General features: G+C 43.9%; 1 long non-coding RNA gene across 11 annotated transcripts in view; it reads right to left on the bottom strand.

Moving 5' to 3' along the window:
- Positions 1–17987, bottom strand: part of LOC307188209 — a 1799555-nt gene that overhangs the window by 1671465 nt on the left and 110103 nt on the right. For 10 of the 11 annotated variants that reach the window (XR_013828832.1, XR_013828833.1, XR_013828834.1 and 7 more), the window contains exon 1: positions 10658–10720. The exons of the other annotated variant lie outside the window; for it this stretch is intronic. This is a non-coding gene — a long non-coding RNA (uncharacterized lncRNA). Of the gene's footprint in view, positions 1–10657; positions 10721–17987 lie in introns of those variants that run through there. 11 annotated transcript variants of the gene reach the window in all.

Below are 17987 nucleotides of genomic sequence, written 5' to 3'. Positions count from 1 at the left end.
TGGATTGCTATGTCTCCGAAAGAGAATCAAGCATGTGTACAGGGGCATAAACGCAGCAGTGATAGGATTGGAGAGGTTCGGTGAGCAAATGAAGACCCTTTGAAGTCATATTGCATGGTACCCATTCCACGGGTTTCAACTACCCAGGTTTAAGGTATTCTTCCTTCAGCTAAAACATGCATGTGGAACCTAGAGTATGATCAACCATGTGATCGGGAGACGTGTTCAAATATGTCTCAGTTTTCCTCCCCTGGTACTCGGGTACAACATTCCAGACGCTTTACTAACACTCTCCCCACTTGGAGAGTCAGTCCCTTTAACCTCCTGTTTGGCCCAGTTTGCAATTTCTGCGGAAGATGAACAGGAATAGCGAGAACCAATGAGAGGCTAGCTGGAGGTGTCTGGACGGGCAAATTTAACTCTCATTTCCCACCAGGAAGAGGAAATAACCAAAGGCTCAGCGTGCCGTACCGGAACCAGATTAGGGCCTGAAGCCATCCTGCGGTGTTGCGGCCAGCTCAAAAGAAAGCGAGTTGAAGAAAGGAGCTCAGGGGCACTGTAATTCACAAACCTGCAGAGTTATAAATGACAGCTATCGTCCAAAAATATACTGAAGTAAGGCTGCCAAGAGGACTTGAAAGTGGGGAAGAATTGCAGGAAACCGATTTCAGGAGGTGGATTGGAATTGCATTGAAAGCATAGGAAAAGAGGCAGACCGTCCACAATGATGCACTTGGCCAAAAAGGGCGTATGCGTTTTTTCCTGAATATATTCAGGAAAAAACGCATACGCCCTTTTTGGCCAACCAAGCAAGCTTGCAAAGGAAATCTGCACTACAATGAAGTCTCACTTCCCCCCGGTCAAAAGGGCCATCTGAAAAAAGTGTAAAATCCAGAAAGGCAGGACAGGCCATGGAGAACTGGGAGCCTTGTTATGCTGATGGGCGGGATGTAAATTGCCAACAGACACTCGGGAGAAGTGTATGGTGTTTCCTGAAACATCTAAAAAACAAAGCAACAGAGCCTAGGGCACTTCCACTTATGGTCCTATAGCTTAGGGAAATTAAAATCAAAAAGACACAGCCACCCCAAAGTTTGGGACGCCTCTGTTTACAAGAACCTCATTTACAGTACAAGCTCAACATCGCAGAAAGTGAAAAATGGATAAAGAAGTTGTGGTATTTAGTTACAAAGCAATATCACTCAGCAATGAAATCTGTGTCATCAGTCCCATAGCATCACAATGAGTGGATTCAGGTATGATGATTCTAACTGAAATAAGTCACACAGAAAAAGAAACATCATAAGATATCAGTAATACACGGAATGTAAACTTGGCTACACAGGAACTGAATTACAGAACAGAACAGGGTCTCAAATTTAGAAAACCAACTTATGCTTGCTTAAGGGGAAAGGTGAGTTGGGGTGCTGCATAAAACCAGAGATTGAAATGAGCACAGATAAAGTTCCTTAAGTCAAATATGGAATAGACAAGAGCTACTCCTTGCTCAACGAAATGGACTCAACACCGCATATTAAACGCCTAAGAATGTACCTGACTAGTAAGTATCGTAAAACCTATGGATTGCTATGTCTCCGAAAGAGAATCAAGCATGTGTACAGGGGCATAAACGCAGCAGTGATAGGATTGGAGAGGTTCGGTGAGCAAATGAAGACCCTTTGAAGTCATATTGCATGGTACCCATTACACGGGTCTTAACTCTCCAGGTTTAAGGTATTCTTCCTTCAGCTAAAACATGCATGTGGAACCCAAGAATGATCAACCATGTGAACGGGAGACGTGTTCAAATATGTCTCAGTTTTCCTCCCCTGGTACTCGGGTGCAACATTCCAGACGCTTTACTAACACTCTCCCCACTTGGAGAGTCAGCGCCTTTAACCTCCTGTTTGGCCCAGTTTGCAATTTCTGCGGAAGATGAACAGGAATAGCGAGAACCAATGAGAGGCTAGCTGGAGGTGTCTGGACGGGCAAATTTAACTCTCATTTCCCACCAGGAAGAGGAAATAACCAAAGGCTCAGCGTGCCGTGCCGGAACCAGATTAGGGCCTGAAGCCATCCTGCGGTGTTGCGGCCAGGTCACAAGAAAGCAAGTTGAAGAAAGGAGCTCAGGGGCACTGTAATTCACAAACCTGCAGAGTTATAAATGACAGCTATCGTCCAAAAATATACTGAAGTAAGGCTGCCAAGAGGACTTGAAAGCGGGGCAGAATTGCAGGAAACCGATTTCAGGAGGTAGACTGGAATTGCATTGAAAGCATAGGAAAAGAGGCAGAACGTCCACAATGATGCACTTGGCCAAAAAGGGCGTATGCGTTTTTTCCTGAATATATTCAGGAAAAAACGCATACGCCCTTTTTGGCCAACCAAGCAAGCTTGCAAAGGAAATCTGCACTACAATGAAGTCTCACTTCCCCCCGGTCAAAAGGGCCATCTGAAAAAAGTGTAAAATCCAGAAAGGCAGGACAGGCCATGGAGAACTGGGAGCCTTGTTATGCTGATGGGCGGGATGTAAATTGCCAACAGACACTTGGGAGAAGTGTATGGTGTTTCCTGAAACATCTAAAAAACAATGCAACAGAGCCTAGGGCACTGCCACTTATGGTCCTATAGCTTAGGGAAATTAAAATCAAAAAGACACAGCCACCTCAAAGTTTGGGACGCCTCTGTTTACAAGAACCTCGTTTACAGTACAAGTTCAACATCGCAGAAAGTGAAAAATGGATAAAGAAGTTGTGGTATTTACTTACAAAGCAATATCACTCAGCAATGAAATCTATGTCATCAGGCCCTTAGCATCACAATGAGTGGATTCAGGTATGATGATTCTAACTGAAATAAGTCACACAGAAAAAGAAACATCATAAGATATCAGTAATACACGGAATGTAAACTTGGCTATACAGGAACTGAATTACAGAACAGAACAGGGTCTCAAATTTAGAAAACCAACTTATGCTTGCTTAAGGGTAAAGGTGAGTTGGGGTGCTGCATAAAACCAGAGATTGAAATGAGCACAGATAAAGTTCCTTAAGTCAAATATGGAATAGACAAGAGCTACTCCTTGCTCAACGAAATGGACTCAACACCGCATATTAAACGCCTAAGAATGTACCTGACTAGTAAGTATCGTAAAACCTATGGATTGCTATTTCTCCAAAAGAGAATCAAGCATGTGTACAGGGGCATAAACGCAGCAGTGATAGGATTGGAGAGGTTCGGTGAGCAAATGAAGACCCTTTGAAGTCATATTGCATGGTACCCATTACACGGGTCTCAACTCTCCAGGTTTAAGGTATTCTTCCTTCAGCTAAAACATGCATGTGGAACCCAAGTATGATCAACCATGTGAATGGGAGACGTGTTCAAATATGTCTCAGTTTTCCTCCCCTGGTACTCGGGTGCAACATTCCAGACGCTTTACTAACACTCTCCCCACTTGGAGAGTCAGCGCCTTTAACCTCCTGTTTGGCCCAGTTTGCAATTTCTGCGGAAGATGAACAGGAATAGTGAGAACCAATGAGAGGCTAGCTGGAGGTGTCTGGACGGGCAAATTTAACTCTCATTTCCCACCAGGAAGAGGAAATAACCAAAGGCTCAGCGTGCCGTACCGGAACCAGATTAGGGCCTGAAGCCATCCTGCGGTGTTGCGGCCAGCTCAAAAGAAAGCGAGTTGAAGAAAGGAGCTCAGGGGCACTGTAATTCACAAACCTGCAGAGTTATAAATGACAGCTATCGTCCAAAAATAGACTGAAGTAAGGCTGCCAAGAGGACTTGAAAGCGGGGCAGAATTGCAGGAAACCGATTTCAGGAGGTAGACTGGAATTGCATTGAAAGCATAGGAAAAGAGGCAGAACGTCCACAATGATGCACTTGGCCAAAAAGGGCGTATGCGTTTTTTCCTGAATATATTCAGGAAAAAACGCATATGCCCTTTTTGGTCAACCAAGCAAGCTTGCAAAGGAAATCTGCACTACAATGAAGTCTCACTTCCCCCCGGTCAAAAGGGCCATCTGAAAAAAGTGTAAAATCCAGAAAGGCAGGACAGGCCATGGAGAACTGGGAGCCTTGTTATGCTGATGGGCGGGATGTAAATTGCCAACAGACACTCGGGAGAAGTGTATGGTGTTTCCTGAAACATCTAAAAAACAAAGCAACAGAGCCTAGGGCACTGCCACTTATGGTCTTATAGCTTAGGGAAATTAAAATCAAAAAGACACAGCCACCCCAAAGTTTGGGACGCCTCTGTTTACAAGAACCTCATTTACAGTACAAGTTCAACATCGCAGAAAGTGAAAAATGGATAAAGAAGTTGTGGTATTTACTTACAAAGCAATATCACTCAGCAATGAAATCTATGTCATCAGGCCCTTAGCATCACAATGAGTGGATTCAGGTATGATGATTCTAACTGAAATAAGTCACACAGAGAAAGAAACATCATAAGATATCAGTTATACACAGAATGGAAACTTGGCTACACAGGAACTGAATTACAGAACAGAACAGGGTCTCAAATTTAGAAAAACAACTTATGCTTGCTTAAGGGTAAAGGTGAGTTGGGGTGCTGCATAAAACCAGAGATTGAAATGAGCACAGATAAAGTTCCTTAAGCCAAATATGGAATAGACAAGAGCTACTCCTTGCTCAACGAAATGGACTCAACACCGCATATTAAACGCCTAAGAATGTACCTGACTTGTAAGTATCTTAAAACCTATGGATTGCTATGTCTCCGAAAGAGAATCAAGCATGTGTACAGGGGCATAAACGCAGCAGTGATAGGATTGGAGAGGTTCGGTGAGCAAATGAAGACCCTTTGAAGTCATATTGCATGGTACCCATTCCACGGGTTTCAACTACCCAGGTTTAAGGTATTCTTCCTTCAGCTAAAACATGCATGTGGAACCTAGAGTATGATCAACCATGTGATCGGGAGACGTGTTCAAATATGTCTCAGTTTTCCTCCCCTGGTACTCGGGTACAACATTCCAGACGCTTTACTAACACTCTCCCCACTTGGAGAGTCAGTCCCTTTAACCTCCTGTTTGGCCCAGTTTGCAATTTCTGCGGAAAATGAACAGGAATAGCGAGAACCAATGAGAGGCTAGCTGGAGGTGTCTGGACGGGCAAATTTAACTCTCATTTCCCACCAGGAAGAGGAATTAACCAAAGGCTCAGCATGCCGGGCCGGAACCAGATTAGGGCCTGAAGCCATCCTGCGGTGTTGCGGCCAGGTCACAAGAAAGCGAGTTGAAGAAAGGAGCTCAGGGTCACTGTAATTCACAAACCTGCAGAGTTATAAATGACAGCTATCGTCCAAAAATAGACTGAAGTAAGGCTGCCAAGAGGACTTGAAAGCGGGGCAGAATTGCAGGAAACCGATTTCAGGAGGTAGACTGGAATTGCATTGAAAGCATAGGAAAAGAGGCAGAACGTCCACAATGATGCACTTGGCCAAAAAGCGCGTATGCGTTTTTTCCTGAATATATTCAGGAAAAAACGCATACGCCCTTTTTGGCCAACCAAGCAAGCTTGCAAAGGAAATCTGCACTACAATGAAGTCTCACTTCCCCCAGGTCAAAAGGGCCATCTGAAAAAAATGTAAAACCCAGAAAGGCAGGACAGGCCATGGAGAACTGGGAGCCTTGTTATGCTGATGGGCGGGATGTAAATTGCCAACAACCACTCGGGAGAAGTGTATGGTGTTTCCTGAAACATCTAAAAAACAAAGCAACAGAACCTAGGGCACTTCCACTTATGGTCCTATAGCTTAGGGAAATTAAAATCAAAAAGACACAGCCACCCCAAAGTTTGGAACGGCTCTGTTTACAAGAACCTCGTTTACAGTACAAGTTCAACATCGCAGAAAGTGAAAAATGGATAAAGAAGTTGTGGTATTTACTTACAAAGCAATATCACTCAGCAATGAAATCTGTGTCATCAGGCCCTTAGCAGCACAATGAGTGGATTCAGGTATGATGATTCTAACTGAAGTAAGTCACACAGAAAAAGAAACATCATAAGATATCAGTAATACACGGAATGTAAACTTGGCTACACAGGAACTGAATTACAGAACAGAACAGGGTCTCGAATTTACAAAACCAACTTATGCTTGCTTAAGGGTAAAGGTGAGTTGGGGTGCTGCATAAAACCAGAGATTGAAATGAACACAGATACAGTTCCTTAAGTCTAATATGGAATAGACAAGAGCTACTCCTTGCTCAACGAAATGGACTCAACACCGCATATTAAACGCCTAAGAATGTACCTGACTAGTAAGTATCGTAAAACCTATGGATTGCTATGTCTCCAAAAGAGAATCAAGCATGTGTACAGGGGCATAAACGCAGCAGTGATAGGATTGGAGAGGTTCGGTGAGCAAATGAAGACCCTTTGAAGTCATATTGCATGGTACCCATTACACGGGTCTCAACTCTCCAGGATTAAGGTATTCTTCCTTCAGCTAAAACATGCATGTGGAACCCAAGTATGATCAACCATGTGAACGGGAGACGTGTTCAAATATGTCTCAGTTTTCCTCCCCTGGTACTCGGGTGCAACATTCCAGACGCTTTACTAACACTCTCCCCACTTGGAGAGTCAGTGCTTTAACCTCCTGTTTGGCCCAGTTTGCAATTTCTGCGGAAGATGAACAGGAATAGCGAGAACCAATGAGAGGCTAGCTGGAGGTGTCTGGACGGGCAAATTTAACTCTCATTTCCCACCAGGAAGAGGAAATAACCAAAGGTTCAGCGTGCCGTGCCGGAACCAGATTAGGGCCTGAAGCCATCCTGCGCTGTTGCGGCCAGGTCACAAGAAAGCAAGTTGAAGAAAGGAGCTCAGGGGCACTGTAATTCACAAACCTGCAGAGTTATAAATGACAGCTATCGTCCAAAAATAGACTGAAGTAAGGCTGCCAAGAGGACTTGAAAGCAGGGCAGAATTGCAGGAAACCGATTTCAGGAGGTAGATTGGAATTGCATTGAAAGCATAGGAAAAGAGGCAGAACGTCCACAATGATGTACTTGGCCAAAAAGGGCGTATGCGTTTTTTCCTGAATATATTCAGGAAAAAACGCATACGCCCTTTTTGGCCAACCAAGCAAGCTTGCAAAGGAAATCTGCACTACAATGAAGTCTCACTTCCCCCCGGTCAAAAGGGCCATCTGAAAAAAGTGTAAAATCCAGAAAGGCAGGACAGGCCATGGAGAACTGGGAGCCTTGTTATGCTGATGGGCGGGATGTAAATTGCCAACAGACACTCGGGAGAAGTGTATGGTGTTTCCTGAAACATCTAAAAAACAAAGCAACAGAGCCTAGGGCACTTCCACTTATGGTCCTATAGCTTAGGGAAATTAAAATCAAAAAGACACAGCCACCCCAAAGTTTGGGACGCCTCTGTTTACAAGAACCTCATTTACAGTACAAGCTCAACATCGCAGAAAGTGAAAAATGGATAAAGAAGTTGTGGTATTAGTTACAAAGCAATATAACTCAGCAATGAAATCTGTGTCATCAGTCCCATAGCATCACAATGAGTGGATTCAGGTATGATGATTCTAACTGAAATAAGTCACACAGAAAAAGAAACATCATAAGATATCAGTAATACACGGAATGTAAACTTGGCTACACAGGAACTGAATTACAGAACAGAACAGGGTCTCAAATTTAGAAAACCAACTTATGCTTGCTTAAGGGGAAAGGTGAGTTGGGGTGCTGCATAAAACCAGAGATTGAAATGAGCACAGATAAAGTTCCTTAAGTCAAATATGGAATAGACAAGAGCTACTCCTTGCTCAACGAAATGGACTCAACACCGCATATTAAACGCCTAAGAATGTACCTGACTAGTAAGTATCGTAAAACCTATGGATTGCTATGTCTCCGAAAGAGAATCAACCATGTGTACAGGGGCATAAACGCAGCAGTGATAGGATTGGAGAGGTTCGGTGAGCAAATGAAGACCCTTTGAAGTCATATTGCATGGTACCCATTACACGGGTCTTAACTCTCCAGGTTTAAGGTATTCTTCCTTCAGCTAAAACATGCATGTGGAACCCAAGAATGATCAACCATGTGAACGGGAGACGTGTTCAAATATGTCTCAGTTTTCCTCCCCTGGTACTCGGGTGCAACATTCCAGACGCTTTACTAACACTCTCCCCACTTGGAGAGTCAGCGCCTTTAACCTCCTGTTTGGCCCAGTTTGCAATTTCTGCGGAAGATGAACAGGAATAGCGAGAACCAATGAGAGGCTAGCTGGAGGTGTCTGGACGGGCAAATTTAACTCTCATTTCCCACCAGGAAGAGGAAATAACCAAAGGCTCAGCGTGCCGTGCCGGAACCAGATTAGGGCCTGAAGCCATCCTGCTGTGTTGCGGCCAGGTCACAAGAAAGCAAGTTGAAGAAAGGAGCTCAGGGGCACTGTAATTCACAAACCTGCAGAGTTATAAATGACAGCTATCGTCCAAAAATAGACTGAAGTAAGGCTGCCAAGAGGACTTGAAAGCGGGGCAGAATTGCAGGAAACCGATTTCAGGAGGTAGACTGGAATTGCATTGAAAGCATAGGAAAAGAGGCAGAACGTCCACAATGATGCACTTGGCCAAAAAGGGCGTATGCGTTTTTTCCTGAATATATTCAGGGAAAAACGCATACGCCCTTTTTGGCCAACCAAGCAAGCTTGCAAAGGAAATCTGCACTACAATGAAGTCTCACTTCCCCCCGGTCAAAAGGGCCATCTGAAAAAAGTGTAAAATCCAGAAAGGCAGGACAGGCCATGGAGAACTGGGAGCCTTGTTATGCTGATGGGCGGGATGTAAATTGCCAACAGACACTCGGGAGAAGTGTATGGTGTTTCCTGAAACATCTAAAAAACAAAGCAACAGAGCCTAGGGCACTGCCACTTATGGTCCTATAGCTTAGGGAAATTAAAATCAAAAAGACACAGCCACCCCAAAGTTTGGAACGGCTCTGTTTACAAGAACCTCGTTTACAGTACAAGTTCAACATCGCAGAAAGTGAAAAATGGATAAAGAAGTTGTGGTATTCACTTACAAAGCAATATCACTCAGCAATGAAATCTATGTCATCAGGCGTTAGCAGCACAATGAGTGGATTCAGATATGATGATTCTAACTGAAATAAGTCACACAGAAAAAGAAACATCATAAGATATCAGTAATACACGGAATGGAAACTTGGCTACACAGGAACTGAATTACAGAACAGAACAGGGTCTCAAATTTCGAAAAACAACTTATGCTTGCTTAAGGGTAAAGGTGAGTTGGGGTGCTGCATAAAACCAGAGATTGAAATGAGCACAGATAAAGTTCCTTAAGCCAAATATGGAATAGACAAGAGCTACTCCTTGCTCAACGAAATGGACTCAACACCGCATATTAAACGCCTAAGAATGTACCTGACTAGTAAGTATCTTAAAACCTATGGATTGCTATGTCTCCGAAAGAGAATCAAGCATGTGTACAGGGGCATAAACGCAGCAGTGATAGGATTGGAGAGGTTCGGTGAGCAAATGAAGACCCTTTGAAGTCATATTGCATGGTACCCATTACACGGGTCTCAACTCTCCAGGTTTAAGGTATTCTTCCTTCAGCTAAAACATGCATGTGGAACCCAAGTATGATCAACCATGTGAACGGGAGACGTGTTCAAATATGTCTCAGTTTTCCTCCCCTGGTACTCGGGTGCAACATTCCAGACGCTTTACTAACACTCTCCCCACTTGGAGAGTCAGTGCCTTTAACCTCCTGTTTGGCCCAGTTTGCAATTTCTGCGGAAGACGAACAGGAATAGCGAGAACCAATGAGAGGCTAGCTGGAGGTGTCTGGACGGGCAAATTTAACTCTCATTTCCCACCAGGAAGAGGAAATAACCAAAGGCTCAGCGTGCCGTGCCGGAACCAGATTAGGGCCTGAAGCCATCCTGCGGTGTTGCGGCCAGGTCACAAGAAAGCGAGTTGAAGAAAGGAGCTCAGGGGCACTGTAATTCACAAACCTGCAGAGTTATAAATGACAGCTATCGTCCAAAAATAGACTGAAGTAAGGCTGCCAAGAGGACTTGAAAGCGGGGCGGAATTGCAGGAAACCGATTTCAGGAGGTAGACTGGAATTGCATTGAAAGCATAGGAAAAGAGGCAGAACGTCCACAATGATGCACTTGGCCAAAAAGGGCGTATGCGTTTTTTCCTGAATATATTCAGGAAAAAACGCATACGCCCTTTTTGGCCAACCAAGCAAACTTGCAAAGGAAATCTGCACTACAATGAAGTCTCACTTCTCCCCGGTCAAAAGGGCCATCTGAAAAAAGTGTAAAATCCAGAAAGGCAGGACAGGCCATGGAGAACTGGGAGCCTTGTTATGCTGATGGGCGGGATGTAAATTGCCAACAGACACTCAGGAGAAGTGTATGGTGTTTCCTGAAACATCTATAAAACAAAGGAACAGAGCCTAGGGCACTTCCACTTATGGTCCTATAGCTTAGGGAAATTAAAATCAAAAAGACACAGCCACCCCAAAGTTTGGGACGCCTCTGTTTACAAGAACCTCGTTTTCTGTACAAGTTCAATATCACAGAAAGTGAAAAATGGATAAAGAACTTGTGGTACTTACGTACAATGCAGTATCACTCAGCAATGAAATCTATGTCATCAGGCCTGTAGCAGCATAATGAGTGGATTCAGGTACGATGATTCTAACTGAAATAAGTCACACAGAAAAAGAAACATCATAAGATATCACTAATACACAGAATGTAAACTTGTCTACACAGGAACTGAATTCCAAAACACAACAGGGTCTCAAATTTAGAAAAGCAACTTATGCTTGCTTAAGGGGAAAGGTGAGTTGGGGTGCTGCATAAAACCAGAGATTGAAATGAGCACAGATAAAGTTCCTTAAGCCAAATATGGAATAGACAAGAGCTACTCCTTGCTCAACGAAATGGACTCAACACCGCATATTAAACGCCTAAGAATGTACCTGACTAGTAAGTATCTTAAAACCTATGGATTGCTATGTCTCCAAAAGAGAATCAAGCATGTGTACAGGGGCATAAACGCAGCAGTGATAGGATTGGAGAGGTTCGGTGAGCAAATGAAGACCCTTTGAAGTCATATTGCATGGTACCCATTACACGGGTTTCAACTACCCAGGTTTAAGGTATTCTTCCTTCAGCTAAAACATGCATGTGGAACCTAGAGTATGATCAACCATGTGATCGGGAGACGTGTTCAAATATGTCTCAGTTTTCCTCCCCTGGTACTCGGGTACAACATTCCAGACGCTTTACTAACACTCTCCCCACTTGGAGAGTCAGTCCCTTTAACCTCCTGTTTGGCCCAGTTTGCAATTTCTGCGGAAGATGAACAGGAATAGCGAGAACCAATGAGAGGCTAGCTGGAGGTGTCTGGACGGGCAAATTTAACTCTCATTTCCCACCAGGAAGAGGAAATAACCAAAGGCTCAGCGTGCCGTACCGGAACCAGATTAGGGCCTGAAGCCATCCTGCGGTGTTGCGGCCAGCTCAAAAGAAAGCGAGTTGAAGAAAGGAGCTCAGGGTCACTGTAATTCACAAACCTGCAGAGTTATAAATGACAGCTATCGTCCAAAAATATACTGAAGTAAGGCTGCCAAGAGGACTTGAAAGCGGGGAAGAATTGCAGGAAACCGATTTCAGGAGGTAGACTGGAATTGCATTGAAAGCATAGGAAAAGAGGCAGACCGTCCACAATGATGCACTTGGCCAAAAAGGGCGTATGCGTTTTTTCCTGAATATATTCAGGAAAAAACGCATACGCCCTTTTTGGCCAACCAAGCAAGCTTGCAAAGGAAATCTGCACTACAATGAAGTCTCACTTCCCCCCGGTCAAAAGGGCCATCTGAAAAAAATGTAAAATCCAGAAAGGCAGGACAGGCCATGGAGAACTGGGAGCCTTGTTATGCTGATGGGTGGGATGTAAATTGCCAACAGACACTCAGGAGAAGTGTATGGTGTTTCCTAAAACATCTAAAAAACAAAGCAACAGAACCTAGGGTACTTCCACTTATGGTCCTATAGCTTAGGGAAATTAAAATCAAAAAGACACAGCCACCCGAAAGTTTGGAACGGCTCTGTTTACAAGAACCTCGTTTACAGTACAAGTTCAACATCGCAGAAAGTGAAAAATGGATAAAGAAGTTGTGGTATTTACTTACAAAGCAATATCACTCAGCAATGAAATCTGTGTCATCAGACCCTTAGCAGCACAATGAGTGGATTCAGGTATGATGATTCTAACTGAAATAAGTCACACAGAAAAAGAAACATCATAAGATATCAGTAATACACGGAATGTAAACTTGGCTACACAGGAACTGAATTACAGAACAGAACAGGGTCTCAAATTTAGAAAACCAACATATGCTTGCTTAAGGGTAAAGGTGAGTTGGGGTGCTGCATAAAACCAGAGATTGAAATGAGCACAGATAAAGTTCCTTAAGTCAAATATGGAATAGACAAGAGCTACTCCTTGCTCAACGAAATGGACTCAACACCACATATTAAACGCCTAAGAATGTACCTGACTAGTAAGTATCTTAAAACCTATGGATTGCTATGTCTCCGAAAGAGAATCAAGCATGTGTACAGGGGCATAAACGCAGCAGTGATAGGATTGGAGAGGTTCGGTGAGCAAATGAAGACCGTTTGAAGTCATATTGCATGGTACCCATTCCACGGGTTTCAACTACCCAGGTTTAAGGTATTCTTCCTTCAGCTAAAACATGAATGTGGAACCTAGAGTATGATCAACCATGTGATCGGGAGACGTGTTCAAATATGTCTCAGTTTTCCTCCCCTGGTACTCGGGTACAACATTCCAGACGCTTTACTAACACTCTCCCCACTTGGAGAGTCAGTCCCTTTAACCTCCTGTTTGGCCCAGTTTGCAATTTCTGCGGAAGATGAACAGGAATAGCGAGAACCAATGAGAGGCTAGCTGGAGGTGTCTGGACGGGCAAATTTAACTCTCATTTCCCACCAGGAAGAGGAATTAACCAAAGGCTCAGCGTGCCGTGCCGGAACCAGATTAGGGCCTGAAGCCATCCTGCGGTGCTGCGGCCAGCTCAAAAGAAAGCGAGTTGAAGAAAGGAGCTCAGGGGCACTGTAATTCACAAACCTGCAGAGTTATAAATGACAGCTATCGTCCAAAAATAGACTGAAGTAAGGCTGCCAAGAGGACTTGAAAGCGGGGCAGAATTGCAGGAAACCGATTTCAGGAGGTAGACTGGAATTGCATTGAAAGCATAGGAAAAGAGGCAGAACGTCCACAATGATGCACTTGGCCAAAAAGGGCGTATGCGTTTTTTCCTGAATATATTCAGGAAAAAACGCATACGCCCTTTTTGGCCAACCAAGCAAGCTTGCAAAGGAAATCTGCACTACAATGAAGTCTCACTTCCCCCCGGTCAAAAGGGCCATCTGAAAAAAGTGTAAAATCCAGAAAGGCAACAGGCCATGGAGAACTGGGAGCCTTGTTATGCTGATGGGCGGGATGTAAATTGCCAACAACCACTCGGGAGAAGTGTATGGTGTTTCCTGAAACATCTAAAAAACAAAGCAACAGAGCCTAGGGCACTGCCACTTATGGTCCTATAGCTTAGGGAAATTAAAATCAAAAAGACACAGCCACCCCAAAGTTTGGGACGCCTCTGTTTACAAGAACCTCATTTACAGTACAAGTTCAACATCGCAGAAAGTGAAAAATGGATAAAGAAGTTGTGGTATTTACTTACAAAGCAATATCACTCAGCAATGAAATCTATGTCATCAGGCCCTTAGCATCACAATGAGTGGATTCAGGTATGATGATTCTAACTGAAATAAGTCACACAGAGAAAGAAACATCATAAGATATCAGTTATACACAGAATGGAAACTTGGCTACACAGGAACTGAATTACAGAACAGAACAGGGTCTCAAATTTAGAAAAACAACTTATGCTTGCTTAAGGGTAAAGGTGAGTTGGGGTGCTGCATAAAACCAGAGATTGAAATGAGCACAGATAAAGTTGCTTAAGCCAAATATGGAATAGACAAGAGCTACTCCTTGCTCAACGAAATGGACTCAACACCGCATATTAAACGCCTAAGAATGTACCTGACTAGTAAGTATCTTAAAACCTATGGATTGCTATGTCTCCGAAAGAGAATCAAGCATGTGTACAGGGGCATAAACGCAGCAGTGATAGGATTGGAGAGGTTCGGTGAGCAAATGAAGACCCTTTGAAGTCATATTGCATGGTACCCATTCCACGGGTTTCAACTACCCAGGTTTAAGGTATTCTTCCTTCAGCTAAAACATGCATGTGGAACCTAGAGTATGATCAACCATGTGATCGGGAGACGTGTTCAAATGTGTCTCAGTTTTCCTCCCCTGGTACTCGGGTGCAACATTCCAGACGCTTTACTAACACTCTCCCCACTTGGAGAGTCAGTCCCTTTAACCTCCTGTTTGGCCCAGTTTGCAATTTCTGCGGAAGATGAACAGGAATAGCGAGAACCAATGAGAGGCTAGCTGGAGGTGTCTGGACGGGCAAATTTAACTCTCATTTCCCACCAGGAAGAGGAAATAACCAAAGGCTCAGCGTGCCGTGCCGGAACCAGATTAGGGCCTGAAGCCATCCTGCGGTGTTGCGGCCAGCTCAAAAGAAAGCGAGTTGAAGAAAGGAGCTCAGGGGCACTGTAATTCACAAACCTGCAGAGTTATAAATGACAGCTATCGTCCAAAAATAGACTGAAGTAAGGCTGCCAAGAGGACTTGAAAGCGGGGCAGAATTGCAGGAAACCGATTTCAGGAGGTAGACTGGAATTGCATTGAAAGCATAGGAAAAGAGGCAGAACGTCCACAATGATGCACTTGGCCAAAAAGCGCGTATGCGTTTTTTCCTGAATATATTCAGGAAAAAACGCATACGCCCTTTTTGGCCAACCAAGCAAGCTTGCAAAGGAAATCTGCACTACAATGAAGTCTCACTCCCCCCCAGTCAAAAGGGCCATCTGAAAAAAGTGTAAAATCCAGAAAGGCAGAACAGGCCATGGAGAACTGGGAGCCTTGTTATGCTGATGGGCGGGATGTAAATTGCCAACAACCACTCGGGAGAAGTGTATGGTGTTTCCTGAAACATCTAAAAAACAAAGCAACAGAACCTAGGGCACTTCCACTTATGGTCCTATAGCTTAGGGAAATTAAAATCAAAAAGACACAGCCACCCCAAAGTTTGGGACGCCTCTGTTTACAAGAACCTCGTTTTCCGTACAAGTTCAATATCACAGAAAGTGAAAAATGGATAAAGAACTTGTGGTACTTACGTACAATGCAGTATCACTCAGCAATGAAATCTATGTCATCAGGCCCGTAGCAGCATAATGAGTGGATTCAGGTACGATGATTCTAACTGAAATAAGTCACACAGAAAAAGAAACATCATAAGATATCACTAATACACGGAATGTAAACTTGGCTACACAGGAACTGAATTCCAAAACACAACAGGGTCTCAAATTTAGAAAAGCAACTTATGCTTGCTTAAGGGGAAAGGTGAGTTGGGGTGCTGCATAAAACCAGAGATTGAAATGAGCACAGATAAAGTTCCTTAAGTCAAATATGGAATAGACAAGAGCTACTCCTTGCTCAACGAAATGGACTCAACACCGCATATTAAACGCCTAAGAATGTACCTGACTAGTAAGTATCTTAAAACCTATGGATTGCTATGTCTCCGAAAGAGAATCAAGCATGTGTACAGGGGCATAAACGCAGCAGTGATAGGATTGGAGAGGTTCGGTGAGCAAATGAAGACCCTTTGAAGTCATATTGCATGGTACCCATTCCACGGGTCTCAACTCTCCAGGTTTAAGGTATTCTTCCTTCAGCTAAAACATGCATGTGGAACCCAAGTATGATCAACCATGTGAACGGGAGACGTGTTCAAATATGTCTCAGTTTTCCTCCCCTGGTACTCGGGTGCAACATTCCAGACGCTTTACTAACACTCTCCCCACTTGGAGAGTCAGCGCCTTTAACCTCCTGTTTGGCCCAGTTTGCAATTTCTGCGGAAGATGAACAGGAATAGCGAGAACCAATGAGAGGCTAGCTGGAGGTGTCTGGACGGGCAAATTTAACTCTCATTTCCCACCAGGAAGAGGAAATAACCAAAGGCTCAGCGTGCCGTGCCGGAACCAGATTAGGGCCTGAAGCCATCCTGCGGTGTTGCGGCCAGGTCACAAGAAAGCGAGTTGAAGAAAGGAGCTCAGGGGCACTGTAATTCACAAACCAGCAGAGTTATAAATGACAGCTATCGTCCAAAAATATACTGAAGTAAGGCTGCCAAGAGGACTTGAAAGTGGGGCAGAATTGCAGGAAACCGATTTCAGGAGGTAGACTGGAATTGCATTGAAAGCATAGGAAAAGAGGCAGAACGTCCACAATGATGCACTTGGCCAAAAAGGGCGTATGCGTTTTTTCCTGAATATATTCAGGAAAAAACCCATACGCCCTTTTTGGCCAACCAAGCAAGCTTGCAAAGGAAATCTGCACTACAATGAAGTCTCACTTCCCCCCGGTCAAAAGGGCCATCTGAAAAAAGTGTAAAATCCAGAAAGGCAGGACAGGCCATGGAGAACTGGGAGCCTTGTTATGCTGATGGGCGGGATGTAAATTGCCAACAGACACTTGGGAGAAGTGTATGGTGTTTCCTGAAACATCTAAAAAACAATGCAACAGAGCCTAGGGCACTGCCACTTATGGTCCTATAGCTTAGGGAAATTAAAATCAAAAAGACACAGCCACCTCAAAGTTTGGGACGCCTCTGTTTACAAGAACCTCGTTTACAGTACAAGTTCAACATCGCAGAAAGTGAAAAATGGATAAAGAAGTTGTGGTATTTACTTACAAAGCAATATCACTCAGCAATGAAATCTATGTCATCAGGCCCTTAGCATCACAATGAGTGGATTCAGGTATGATGATTCTAACTGAAATAAGTCACACAGAAAAAGAAACATCATAAGATATCAGTAATACACGGAATGTAAACTTGGCTATACAGGAACTGAATTACAGAACAGAACAGGGTCTCAAATTTAGAAAACCAACTTATGCTTGCTTAAGGGTAAAGGTGAGTTGGGGTGCTGCATAAAACCAGAGATTGAAATGAGCACAGATAAAGTTCCTTAAGTCAAATATGGAATAGACAAGAGCTACTCCTTGCTCAACGAAATGGACTCAACACCGCATATTAAACGCCTAAGAATGTACCTGACTAGTAAGTATCGTAAAACCTATGGATTGCTATTTCTCCAAAAGAGAATCAAGCATGTGTACAGGGGCATAAACGCAGCAGTGATAGGATTGGAGAGGTTCGGTGAGCAAATGAAGACCCTTTGAAGTCATATTGCATGGTACCCATTACACGGGTCTCAACTCTCCAGGTTTAAGGTATTCTTCCTTCAGCTAAAACATGCATGTGGAACCCAAGTATGATCAACCATGTGAATGGGAGACGTGTTCAAATATGTCTCAGTTTTCCTCCCCTGGTACTCGGGTGCAACATTCCAGACGCTTTACTAACACTCTCCCCACTTGGAGAGTCAGCGCCTTTAACCTCCTGTTTGGCCCAGTTTGCAATTTCTGCGGAAGATGAACAGGAATAGTGAGAACCAATGAGAGGCTAGCTGGAGGTGTCTGGACGGGCAAATTTAACTCTCATTTCCCACCAGGAAGAGGAAATAACCAAAGGCTCAGCGTGCCGTACCGGAACCAGATTAGGGCCTGAAGCCATCCTGCGGTGTTGCGGCCAGCTCAAAAGAAAGCGAGTTGAAGAAAGGAGCTCAGGGGCACTGTAATTCACAAACCTGCAGAGTTATAAATGACAGCTATCGTCCAAAAATAGACTGAAGTAA

The sequence above is a fragment of the Stenella coeruleoalba genome (assembly GCF_951394435.1).
Source record: "Stenella coeruleoalba genome assembly, chromosome: 6".
NCBI lineage: Eukaryota > Metazoa > Chordata > Mammalia > Artiodactyla > Delphinidae > Stenella > Stenella coeruleoalba.
This window is presented reverse-complemented; position numbering and strand designations above follow the sequence as displayed.